General features: G+C 49.7%; 1 protein-coding gene across 3 annotated transcripts in view; it reads left to right on the top strand.

The window, feature by feature from the left end:
* Positions 1–6,560: 6,560 nt before the first annotated feature.
* Positions 6,561–12,875, top strand: part of BASP1 (brain abundant membrane attached signal protein 1) — a 52,840-nt gene continuing 46,525 nt past the window's right edge. The window contains exon 1 of one of the 3 annotated variants that reach the window (XM_071555025.1): positions 6,561–6,781. The gene's annotated coding sequence lies outside the window, so the exon portion shown is untranslated. Of the gene's footprint in view, positions 6,782–6,896; positions 6,996–7,024; positions 7,047–12,875 lie in introns of those variants that run through there. The other 2 variants (XM_071555029.1, XM_071555027.1) reach the window with 2 other exon arrangements.

The following is a 12,875-nucleotide window of genomic DNA, read 5'->3' as shown; positions in this document are numbered from 1 at the left end:
CTTAGTTCTTGTTTCCATGGCTTTTATAATAAGATCCCTCCAATCATTGCTTTACACATTTCTCAGTCCAGCCCCAGTCCCACCCCTGGTCCAACCCCCTGGAATTGGGTCTGGGGTCGTCAGGACCCTCTGTCTTCATCAGCTCTTCTTCCTCAGGCACACAAAGGTCTCTTGGAGCTTATCCAATTCTGGCTTTTGGGTCACTCTGACCTATGTTTATGTTTCATTCTGTAGGCCTTCTGATATCCTTCAGCTCTTTACCTTGGAAAGGAGTCTAAACAAGATTAATTAACTAAAGGAATTTGAGCTCCCTGTTCTGGGACAGGGGTAGTGATAGAAAGGCATTAAACTGTTAGAAATATTAACCCTCTAAAAATCTACAACTACTGTGTTCCTAAAATCTACAAAATGTGAAAATCAGAACAAAAACCCTTTCGGCATCACTTGCAATGAGCCCCCATGTTTTCCCACAGTCAGCTTCCCAGATGGCAGTGGTGTCAACAGATGCCAACAACAGAGAGGTCTCAGGAATATTTGCCCCAGTTAGATAAATTTGAGGTGGGTATCCATCTTGTCCTTTCTCTGCTTTCACTCTGAGGTAACACTTGCACTTTTAGAAGAGTTTTAATTAAAAGACTGTTTGCAGAAGTACTAATGCAGGCGCTCCTCAAGTGGCCTGACATGACTCAGCTTGAATCTGAAAGCAGAGCTGTGGTATCAATGTCATAAGGGCCTTCAGTAAGGAGAATGTGCCAGGTAAACCAAATGGCTTAAGCTGGAGTTACCTCAAGGAACTGGATGTTGTGCTGTTTTTATAACTGGGCTGCCAGCAGGTTCCTATGACAAACTGGATATTTCAGAGCAGCAAGCACGGGGCTGCCCTACAAGAAAGGAGGAGGCAGGAGCTGAGCGAGGGGCAAGAGAAGGAGATAAACCAGATCCAGGGTCCATCCATGAAGTTCAGTCAGAAGCAGCAGAAGATTGGGTCAGAGATGGGGATGGGATCAGGAACAACACTGGTGTAGCTGGGACAGGGACTGATGGCTTGGGCTGAGCTGGAACAGGGTCCTGGACCATGGGCAGGCGTGGGAGGAGGTCCCAGGGGAGGTTTGGCAGAGGCAGTCAGGGCCCTCAGGGCCACAGTCCTGGGGTTCACAACCAGAAGTTCTCTCTAAGGTAGGAATCTGACAACTTGCGTTTCAAACAAAACAACGTTTTTCTACAATAAGGAAAGTATGTAAGCATCCTTCATTGCAGCAATCAGAACACCAAGTACTGGAGCAGAGATTTATGTTTTTCTTCTCTTAGGGTATTTGGCACTCTTTTCTGTGCCACTCACTTCTCCTACCTTTTAAGAGATACTTTGTAATGGCCTGTCACATTAGTTAGATCATCCAGTCAGTTGTGCACTTGATCCTGAATTACTGACATTCTTGCGGTTAAATGAGAACAGAATAAAATACTACAAGAGAAGCCAATTCTGATCACTATCAAGATATTGATATAGTCACTCCAGCTGTTAACTGAAAGACATTTTTGTGAGCATAGAAGCCAAACAGTGAATATCTTATTCGGCTGTTGCTTCAGTGAAACTCGCAAGTGAAAATGGAGCAGAGTCCGAGATCTAACCTACAGATGGTCATGGAGAAGACTGGCATGCATAAATCATCAGGGAAGGTTACAGTAGTTGAGCACATTTGCTTCTTTTGTACATATGTAACTCTAACTCTTTAGGGTAACTGGGGTAAGAGACAGAAATAACTCAGATAATTGTATTGTCAGAACAGCAACTATATCCATCTTTGGGAAAACTTGTATGCAGACTTCAGTAGAGCAGGGAAGGCTTTTAATATTGATGGCTGGCGCAGGACCTCCTGGGAGGCACATATGCTTTGTGTTATAGACTGAGCTGGAGCCAGGAACAATGGGGTAAAGCAAGGTTCACAACCTGGCAATGGGCATGAAGTGTCACTGTTTATGGTATAAATAGAAATAGTCTAGTAAAACCAGGCTCAGGTATGTCTACTGCCACATGACTTTGGGTTGTACAGATTAAAATTGTTATCTGATACTTGCATCTGTGTTCATGTCAGGGCTTAAATTTGGATTGAGGTGTTCCAGTAGTAAATTATCAAAGTTGCTGTTCCAGGATTTGATCAAAGCTCTGCATTTTATGTGCTTTACCTGCAAATCTATGAAATAATACCTTGTGTTTTCCTGTGCTGTTGTGGTCAGTTTTTGCAATTCATGCAGCTGGTATTTAAATTGGTGAGGAGAATGATATCCACTGAAAATAGAAGATTTTACATATGCCATACATAGACATCTTGGATTTTCCCCAGAATAAATGACTCTATAACTGAGTGAATCAGCAGGAAATTAGACTGCAATTACAGTTTAGTTACTAATTATAAATTTACTTTAAATGAATAATAATCTTACAAAATGTTTAAAGATTGCATTGCATGGTGAAAGAAAAAAAAACCCCGTTATTACGAAAATGCTTATGGGGTAAATAGGCTTGGGAAAATCTCCACATACGGGAAACTGCAGTTATTCTCTTCGCCTGGATACAAGGGGAAACAAGATTTTGCCAATAAACTGAACAAAATGCTCCCTCTTGTGGTGTAAGCTCAGAAACAGGGGAGTAGCTGGAACAGAGGAACAGCTGGAGGCCGGGGAGGGGCGGGCTGTGTTGGCAGCTGCAGCTGGAGCTGACGGGTTTGGAAAGCCGAGAGCTGTCAGTGCTCTGGGTTTGCTTGTTTGGTTGTGATGGTAAGTGTGAGGAAGGCGGCGTTTCGCTCGCAGGTCTGATTCTGAAAGAGTGGCCCTGGTGAGGTTTTTAACTTTTTTTTTCTTGTTTGCTGGTCATTTCCCTCTTCCTGTGGAGGGAAATCAAAAGGCCCCCACTACTCCAGCATAGGTGCTCCTTACTAATACTATCTTCTCCTGGAAAAAAACCCCAAGACCTATCAGACACAAAAATGGAGGTGCTGGATGACAGGGATAGAAGGATATCAGTAGGATGTTGGTGAGAGAACAGGGGAGGTGACCTTGTGAGTACTTTAGACTTTTGTTGTGGTAATGCTGGACTAAGAGCCGTGGCTTGTTTATCTCCTCAGACCTAATATAACCATAGACCTGTATTAGTCGATTATTAATCAGAAGAGCAAAAAATACAAATTAAAGATGAGAAAAGAGTATTTCAGAATGGATTTGTTCCCTACTGGAGAAGATGGAACTATGACAGCAGGTGGGAGGAAGAGAGACAGGGCTGAGCAAAGTTGGGACTGAAATGTCAAAGCTTGTGGGATGGGCACTGACCTACAGTAACTGGCAAGAGGTGACAAGAGGAGCCAACTAAGAAGTAGGAGGTAGCCTGGGTGTTTGCCACAGCAGAGTAACAGTATGTATTTCAGAAAAGCAGCTGTCAATTACACCAAAGAGCCCAGACTTAGCTGTGTTTCCACAACAGACCTGGTTATTCATCTTTTTGCAGGTGTTCTTGTTCCTCTGCTTTTTCTTCTTCCTGATAGAATTTTTTTTCATTTAAAAGGAAAAGGTGAGGATAACTTATACACTCTTAGTTATGATAAAGATATTCAAAGCCTGTTTAGAATCCCCATTTGGCTAAATGTATTACATTTATCAAACAAGACATCCAGATATGTATGATAACTTGATGCAGCAGAGGAACTGAAGTGAGCATTTGGTGATTTTTGAATTTGGCTGTTCTGAGATATGTAATTTAGCATGTAGGTGTATTTTAAAGAATACTAGCTGGTAAACTCTGGTTATTATCTCAGCCCTCCAGCTGCTGAAAACAATAAAAGGATCAAACCCCCTCTCAAACTGGTAGCAGCAATGACTATTTCTGTGCCACTTTCAGTTGTACAGGCTTTCCCAAGCAAATGACTCAGTGCACATTCAGAAATTCTATTTCTGTGATATACTAGGAACCTTGTGTAAGTTGTGTTTCCTCTACCTAGTCAGATAGTGCTTGATTCCAGGCATTCACTGCCTAAGGTCACCTTTAAACATAGGCTTAAATACCAGCCTCTTTCCTTCCCTCTAAGACTTTCACAGTGATTGTGCAGTGGTTGGGCAATTTTACAGGACAATCTTGACAGTCTGTGTGTCATGGCGTCATGAGCACTGTTAGCCTTGATTGTCCGTGACCAGCCTAACCTGGAGCTTCTCCTGAGCCCTCTTCATGGTCCAGGACTCTATTTCAGCCCAGGCCCTCAGTCCCTGACTGAGCTGGTCTGTGGATATCCTGCTGTGCTCTGCCTGCCTCTGCCTTACTCCATGGCAAGATTTTGGACCCTAGATTTGCCTCTCACTTTTTTTCCAGCCCTGCCTCACGAACACTCGTGGCTCAGAAATAAAACTGGGGAGAGGGATTTTCTGCCTTGACCACCGCGGGGTAGGCGCCGGCGTTACGGGTCTCTCTACAGGGATGCTCCCGGGAAAGTGCGCGGGCGGATTGCTGCTCTCCGGGCTACGCGGAGACAGCGCGGGACTCGAGCACGCCTCGCCTCTGGAGGGAGTAGCTGCCCCCTTCGCCGACAGCCAAGGACGTGTCAGGGCGTGTCCCTCTCCCTTTTGTCTTTTTCCTCGATTACGCTATTTATCGGGGAATGCTGCATGCCTCACCCGTGCGGTGCAGCTCCCCCACGAGTTCATTATCGTCAGTAGAGACACATCGCGGGTGGGGCCGAGGGGGAAGGGGTCCCGCCCGCTCTCCCTCCCCTGGCTGCGGCAGGGCGCCTGAGGAGGGGTGGGATGCTGCATCGGAACAAGTGTGGCATGGCGAGCTGCTGCGCCTCGGCGGCTGCAGAGAGAGCGTTAAACCACCGGGAAAACACAGAGAAATGGAGAACAACGGGGGCGGGGGGGGGGGGGGGACATAAAATAAAAACGAGGAAAAGGCTGGCTTGTGAAGGCTTTCACGAAAATACGAGGAGTTGCCCTGCAGTCGCCCGGGGAACCCGCCGTGCCCGTGCGCGCTCCTTCCCTTCCTTCCTTCCTCGCTCCACGCCCGGTGCTTTTATGTGACCACCGAGGGACAACGGGGGTTCCCACTGTGCTGCCTGCCCGTCCTTGAGCCCCGCATCTCTCCCTGCGTCTCGGACCAGCTCCCCAAGCCTGCAGCGGCTGGAATGATGCTCGGCGCGGGTACAGGTTGCAGGGTGCGGGCTGTGAAACACAGAAACCTTAAATGCATTTTATTGCCCGATAGTTTTCCTAGACGGGAATGTCCGGGAAGCACCGCACATCACACTGCACACCAGGGACCTCAGCAAAACATCCTGGTCGCCGCTCCCGTTCTCTCCACATGCCCCGCGCACTTCTCATTCCGTCTCCATCAAAAATGAAAAACGGATTTATCACGAGCCTACTGCACGTCTCTGATTTGGTCCTTGTCCCCAAGTAAAAGGGAAACTGCATTCATTGTTCCCGTGGAAAGATGGTGCTTGCTGGCTATGAAGCTCCGGCGTAGTCGGATCGCGCCTCTCGAGCCGGAGCGTCCCCGAGGAGGTGCCGCCACCGCGGTTATAGTTCCCAGCAGGTCCCTTCCACCGGCTTTCCCTGGCAGCGGGACTTCGGGGGCCGGGCACTCACCCGGGGCCAGCGCCCAGTCCGGCTCATCCCAGCAGCTGCAGCCCGCCTGCCGCTCGGGGAGCAGAGGGCGCCCCAGCCCCGCGCATCGCCTTCCGCCGCCGGCTTCCCGCAGCGCGGAGCGGGCGCGGAGCGACGAGCAGGGCGCACCCGGCCCCCGCCGCAGCCACGTTTTAAGACGGCTGTGGGAAGGTGTGGGCAGTACCCTCAGTTGCACTGTGGCGGCCGCAGGGACGCTTTGGAACAAGGGGAGGGCTGGAGGGATACCACTCCTGAAGTCCCAGCGACGTTCAGGCCAGCTCTTCAGCGGCAGGAGCGCTCGGGAGAGATCCATTCTCCTGAGAAATGCATTGTTTTCCTCTATTTTGTTGCCTTTTGTGTTTAACGGGCAGACTCTCTCCTTAAGCGTGCCAACAGCATCCACGCCCGGGGTTTTTCAGTCTCTTCCGCCCGTGCCTCCCCTCTCCGCCGGGCAAGCGGGCTTCCCGCTCCCCGAGAGAGCCGCAGGTGTAGACAGGCGGCCCGGCTTGCCCGCTCCCTCAGCCGCTCAGCATCCCTGCTCCGCCGGGCCCGACCCACTGCCCCACGGTGCACAGCCACCCCCGCCGCGGCGCAGATGCGGAGGGTCTCGGAACGCCCCGCACCTCGGCGTGCGGCCCCGCGCCGCGCCCGCTCTCCTTAGGACAGGGAGTTCGGCGGCTCCTTTCCTTTTTGGGGGGCATGTAGGGGGGTAACGTTGCAAGGTGCGTTCTCAGACCCGCGATCCAGCCCGCCCCCCCGCCGCAGCCTGCACGGCTGATATTTAAACCTGGGGTCCGTGCGCCCCCTAAGCGCGAGCGCCGCGCAGCGCATCCCCCGCCCGCGAGCCCGGAAAATAAATAAATAAATGAGTGTGGCTTTTGAACTGCCCACAGACTGTCACAGGGAAGGGGGGAGGGAGGGAAAGAGGGAGGGGGAGAGAGTGAGAAATGCAGAGGCAGCAGCCGCGGTAGCGGCGGCAGTGCTCCAGCAGGCACTACGCACTCCAGTCCCGGCGAGCGAGCGGGCGAGAGCCACAGCGCTCCGAGCGAGGCGAGGGGGCTCTGGGCTACCTGGGACTCTCTTTGTGACACCCCAGCACACAAATACACCGAAAGGAACAGAGGAAAAACACATAAAGGTAAGAAGCGGTGTGTCTCATTTATGCCATTTACACAGCAGACCCCGCGAGCTTTGCCATTTTTGTAATTTCCCCCCCCCTCTCCGTTGTGGCTCCGATGTGGGGAGAGATGTGCGTGTGACTTGGGAAGAGCAGGGAGAGCGGAGCAGCCCGGGAGGCGCCTACTCGGGCACACTTTAGGAATATCGCTGCGAGGAGCTCGATTCCTCGAGAGGTGACCACCTGGGAGCGGGTTCGAGGCACACAACGGACCGAAGGCTATTCCGTGAGATTTAAATGCCCGGGAAGGCTTTCTTGGGGAAGGGTGGGGGTAGCGGTGGGTGTGGTGGGAGTAATAGTGGGTTATGTCCAATTTCTTTTCGGTGCCTTTAGCCTTTTATCAAAGAGAAACTGCTTAAATAATAATTACAAAAAAAAAAAAAGAAAAAAAGAAAAAATGAAGATGCCCAAAGCTCTCCACGCAAGGAAGCGCTCGGAGAAGAGCACGCACGGCGCCAGGAAGATGGCTGGGCGGGGGGCGGCGGTGCTGCAGGGGGGACCAGGCTGTTGGCGGGGGCTCGGCGGGGCGGGGGTCGGCGGGGCGGGCGAGGCGCGGGGCAGCGGCGCGTGCCCATTGTAGCCGGCGACAACGGGATTGTTCCCGGCGAGTTGGGCGGGTGCGGCGCTGCCCCGGCGGACACGCGTGCGCGTGGACGAGGCGGCGGGTTTTAAGCGCACAAGCCAAGGCTTAGGGGTGCTCGGCTGCCAGAGCTTTGCCCGCGCAGGGGATACGGACCGGCCGTCAAACGCGGCAGGGACCATGGCTGCCGCCCCCCACGCTGCGCCCCGATGTGCCTGTGCCATGAATATTCATCGAATGCCGCCCCCCGGTTCCCACAGGTCCCCTTCTCCCCGCCGGCTTCCCCTTCTCCCCCCACCAAAGCAAGCTACACCTCCCCTCGTCTTTTTTTCTTCCCCCTCCCGACCCGCGCCGCCGTGTCGCCTCTCCCCCACGCACACGCGTGTCTTCCAAACGCGGCGCCCTCAGGGACGTTTCCCCGCACCCCAGCTGGGCGTGGCGGCTCCCGCGGGGGAAGGGGGGCGGGCAGACCCCCCCCACCCCTCAGGACTCGCCCATCCTCCCGCCGCGCCGGGTGGGCTCTGCGCGGGGGGATACGGGGTTGGGGGGATGCGGTGCGAGGCGGATGCGGTGCAGGGAGGAGGGATGCGGTGTGTGCGGGAGGGATGCGGGGAGCCCCCACCGCCCTGCCCGCGCCTTTGTCTGTGCCCGGCGCATGCGCGGTGGCGGCGGCGGGGCCGGGGCGGGCGGCGGAACAAAGGGTCCGCGCTGCGCAGCGACCCCCGGGCGCCTCCGCACCCCAAGACCCTCGCCAGCCCGGGGGGAAATTGGGGCGACCCAGTGTCCGCACCCTTCGGTCCCCGCGCCGCGCCCGGCTGAGCTTTGGCATCTTGTTCTGTGCGCGATGGCAGAGCGGACTCGTGCTCCCCCCGCCTGTGTTCTTCCCCCCGCTCCCCCCACCCCATCCCACCTCGCCGAGACAAAATTAGGCATTCTGCAAGGGGAAAAGGCCGGCGGTGCTGGCCGCCCCCTCCCCGCCCGCAGCGGGTTTCGGTGGGCGGCTGGCGAGTAATTGGGGGTGCCCCCAGAGCTCCCCCGCCCTGGCTCCGACACCCGCCTCCGCTCCTCGGAGCGGGACTGGGTGGCGGCGCAGGACATGGGGAGCAGGGAGTCCCTCTGCAGCCGCTCGGCTACCCCAAGTTCGTTCGTGGGTCCCTTTGGCCACAGAGGGCAAAGTGGGTGCCGCGTACGTGCCGCAGTCGGATGCCCCGTGGAGCAGCCACGCCGCAGGGACGTGCTCTCTGCAGGGTTCCGTCCAGAGGAAACACGCGTGCTCTGCGTGCCCGGGTGGCCTCCTGGAGCATCTCCCTCTGCCGAAGGGAAGCGATCCTTCAAGAGGAAGATTTGTGTGTGTGTTCGTGCGACATCTTGAAATCCCTTTTGTTCGAATTACTGCATCTCGGTGCTGGTTCCTCCTCCGCCTCTTTTTCTTCCCAGCTCTTGCCCAAAATTAGGATATATATTTCTCCTTAGGGGGAACCTGTTGGAAATGGATAATATTATAAGGTAATGACAGTTAATTTCTGAGTAGAAGCAACTGGAGTGTTTGTCAAGCTGGAGTTAAAGCTAACAAAAGAATATCGCCAGTGGGCTCCTAAACATGGGATGGCAGTGGATTTTATTGCTTCCCCTGGAGGGTGATGAACATTCACTTAAAAACATACAACCCAAGGCCCTTCGGCACGGCGATTACTTGGTATTTCCAGTGTTTCCAATTAAAAGTTTCTTCTGAAGAAGCCCTAAAATCTGTCTAAATGTCACCTCTCTGCTTGCCAGATGATTGCAAGGCACCACTTAGACTGGTGGCCAGCCTTCAAACACCAAGAGTTTTTCCCTGTGTATGTTCCCCATTGAGCACAGGACCAGGGAGAGCATGGGGTGGGAGCGCCATACTGAGGGAAGATGCAGCATCTGCTGCCACCGCTGTCTCCAGGGGAGATACCTTATCCCACACTATCCTTTTGTATTTAGGGTGTTTCTGAGAATTCTGGGCAGACCCTTCAACCTTTAGGGGTTGGAAAAGGAAGAAGCAGGGACATGACCAAAGGTTTTTGCATTTGCTGTCTATTAATTGCTTTGCACAACTTCCTCTGAGGGAGAAGCTTTGTTTTCTGATCTTCCTAGCTAATGGATTGCATGCAGTGAGTATTTGCTTTTTGTCTGACTGTTTTAGTTTCATCAGAGACCACCGACTCTGGTCTGTGGACAGAATAAACCCAAAATGTTGGGAAATTCATGGTGGCTTTGTCTATTACTGTATGCTTCATGTATGAAATATCTGATTGTGTAATACAGGGAAATTGTATGTAGCTGCCAGAAAGCAATCATGCATCAGGTTTTTTTCTGTTGATATGAAACTCTGAGTATATCATCTCCAGTTAAAATAAAATCAACATTAAAAGGTGAAACTGGTAGAATTACTGTTCAAGTTATTGTTTGAAGCAATGATCAGGTGAAATTTTTGTTTTGCCTCTCCTTCCATGCTTCTTTACGTTTGAAATGTATCAACTGAAGCAACCTGGTGATAAATGGTTGATTTATTTCAGGAAGTGGCACACCTTTGGAGCATACCCTTTCCCTGAGATTATTATAGAGTATGCAACCTCCATAATTTCGGGACCAGCTCTAGAGCTGTCTCTAGTCATTAAGTACTTTTGTGTTTTGATCTTTCCATTAAGTCTCTGGAATAAATTTTATTTTCCAAATTGAGCTTCTTCTGTTTGTGCTATGTTCCACTGGTAGCTTTGCCCCACCCAGTGAACCATGAAGTCCTTCAGCAGAGCCTCCTGTGTCCACAACAGCTTCCATCTGAACAATGCTAAATTCTTCCCTTGGGCAGGGACCCACCCATGGCCTGATGGGAGGCACTGAAGGACAGAATCTGGCTGCAGGGCAGAAGGAGGCCTTCCCATGAAATCTTGGGAGAGTTCTGTGAGGATACATTTTCAGATATTCAGCTACCATTGAGCTAGTAGTTGTTTGGAAACCTGCCATGGAAAGCTGGTTTTGCACTAATTTGAAAAAATAAAAATTCAGAGTATTTCTTTCTGTCTTTCATTTTTCTTTCCTTCATCTTCATGCAGAGGATTCTGCAGTTGTATGTAGATGTTTATGCAGAAGTCCCAGCTCTTCATTTAGGTAGGTAGGTAGGTAGGTGTAAATGGAGTGTCCATGAGTGCACTGTAAATGTAACAGTCAAAATCTGATTTCTTCAAGTAAGAAAACTGGATGCTCTTCAAATATAATGAAGAATACATTAATCAACCAATATTCAAGGCCTTACCTTCATTTATACAAGGATAGTAAAAGCACGTCGTTTTGAAGTACCCTACAGACACATGGACACAGATTTAAAAGGAAAGAAAGATACTTAGGAGTGACTTGGGTAGCTGCTTCTGTGTCAATCAGGAATGACAAGAATGAGGCAACAAGCAGAGAAATCAAAGAAATTCCTGAAAGCATTAGAGACTTGAAAATAGAAACCATATGCAGCATAATAGAGTTTCATGCATTAGTAGAAAATGCTTTCAAGATTAAAAAAAAGTGCAGGGAGAAGGGGGAAAACACTCCATGCAGAATGGAAAGGACTTTAAAGTCTTATTTACAACATCTTGTATCTCTCAGCTTTCTTCCCTAAAACCATGGTGCCACCTAAGCTTCTTACTTCAAGATGGAGAAATGTGGTTAGTATAAAAATGTAGCTGTTGGTTATTCAATATAAAAATTCTTAAGTTTAAAATAGAAACCAATTGATGGCAATGTGATTCCTCAAACATGAAAGATTCGTAGCTTGCCAGAATCTGAAAATAAAATCCTTTGACTTTCTTCAGCACACCAATAAATGTAAAGAGATACTGATTTGTAACACATGTGGAATGGTCAGGTTTTGCCTGGGAGCAAGATGTGTAGTAATTCCCTCTTAAGTACAGTTAATGGAATTTAACTCTGAGGAAACAGTTTTATTAATAAAAACCTTCTGCCTTGGGATACGAGTCAGAGACTCATCTCTTTTGATGTATTTGGTGTTGCCTTCTTCAGAGCAGGAATTAAGTGGCCGCATAGTTGCCTGACTTGTTGGGTATAGACTGCCAAGTACCCACCAGTGCTGTAGTGTTGGGAAAGCCACATGACTTTCAGTCACATGTTGCATAGTTTAGATTTTAGCCTAGCAAGTGGTGCCACATCTGATTATGATCTGCTGATCCAGGGATTTTATTTTTTAACCTTTAGGAATTTGAATGTCTTTTCAAAAGATTTTATTTTATGTACACTGCCACGGAAGTTCAGAGCAGCATGAGTTGGTGCTTAATGTAAACCATAGGACTGGTGGCAGGAGCTTCATTTTGATTAGAGACTTACTGTCCTTACAAAGAAAACAACACTCAGTGTGTAGTAAGACTGGGCCTTAGCCACCTACCTTTTGCTACTGTGTTGATGGATGATGTTGTGATGGTGAGTGCAGTACTACTGATGCACTGGCATGAAGAGGATGTGAATACAATGTTGAAGCACGTCTTACTCCAGGTAAAAATCTAGTAACTATAATGATGAAATTTCCCAAGGATTAATTTTAATGACAGAAATCTATGCCATCATGGAAGCCAATTCTGTGTAAGTAGTCAAATCATGAGGCTGCTGACTGTCTCCTGTTTCAAAAGTCTTTGAATCCTCGGTGGGGTGTAGAGCATAACCCCTGCAGAAGGGTAGAGCCTGGTTACTATGAACTTATTTTCTGCCATTACTGTTTTCCTTATGTGATTAGGTTTTGAAGGAGGGACTCATATTCAAAATTACATCTTGATGCTACTAACTGGTTTAGGGTGAAGTAGAAGATGGTCACATGGCAGGATGTTGTAGATGTGCATCTGCTAGACAAATTTAAGATGATTACTGAACTATGGAGAAGAATGGAAGCAAGGTTAGACAAAAGAAAGACTGGATCACCAATAATAGAACTGATGCAAGCCTCACATCTAACTGCCTTAGTAAAACACACACAAAAGAAGCACAAATCAGGATGTAGAAAACAGTGAAAACCCAATTGTAAGCACATAATCAACATGGGAGAGTAACACGATAAGAAATCCTCTGGTACTTCTGTTTGTTAGAGATAGATGGGGGCCTGAGAATTGCTACATCAGTTTCCTGTAATCATCTTACCTCAAGGCAGTGAAGCATGTCATTAGGGGAGAAAAAAACAAAAGTGAAAACAGGCTAGAGGTGGTATAAAGCTAGGAGTCTAGAAAATGATAGAAAGAAACCTGTCACTACTAGATGTGGTGTTCAGATTATTTCAACGTTTCCCATTCATATGCAAAGTTTCCTGTATGCAAAGTTGCTGTATTTTGGGCAGTGCTGTTAAGTGCATGATTGAATTCTGCTGCTAATTCTGCTGAGCTGGTGGGAGGAGGCAAATCCAGTGAGATCTGAGGTGGTGAAAACATCTCTTCTGGGGTTCTTGCTGTCACCGGAAAA

The sequence above is a fragment of the Pithys albifrons genome, chromosome 4 (assembly GCF_047495875.1).
Source record: "Pithys albifrons albifrons isolate INPA30051 chromosome 4, PitAlb_v1, whole genome shotgun sequence".
NCBI lineage: Eukaryota > Metazoa > Chordata > Aves > Passeriformes > Thamnophilidae > Pithys > Pithys albifrons.
Note: the sequence above shows the minus strand (reverse complement) of the source record. Positions and strands in the feature narration are given on the sequence as shown.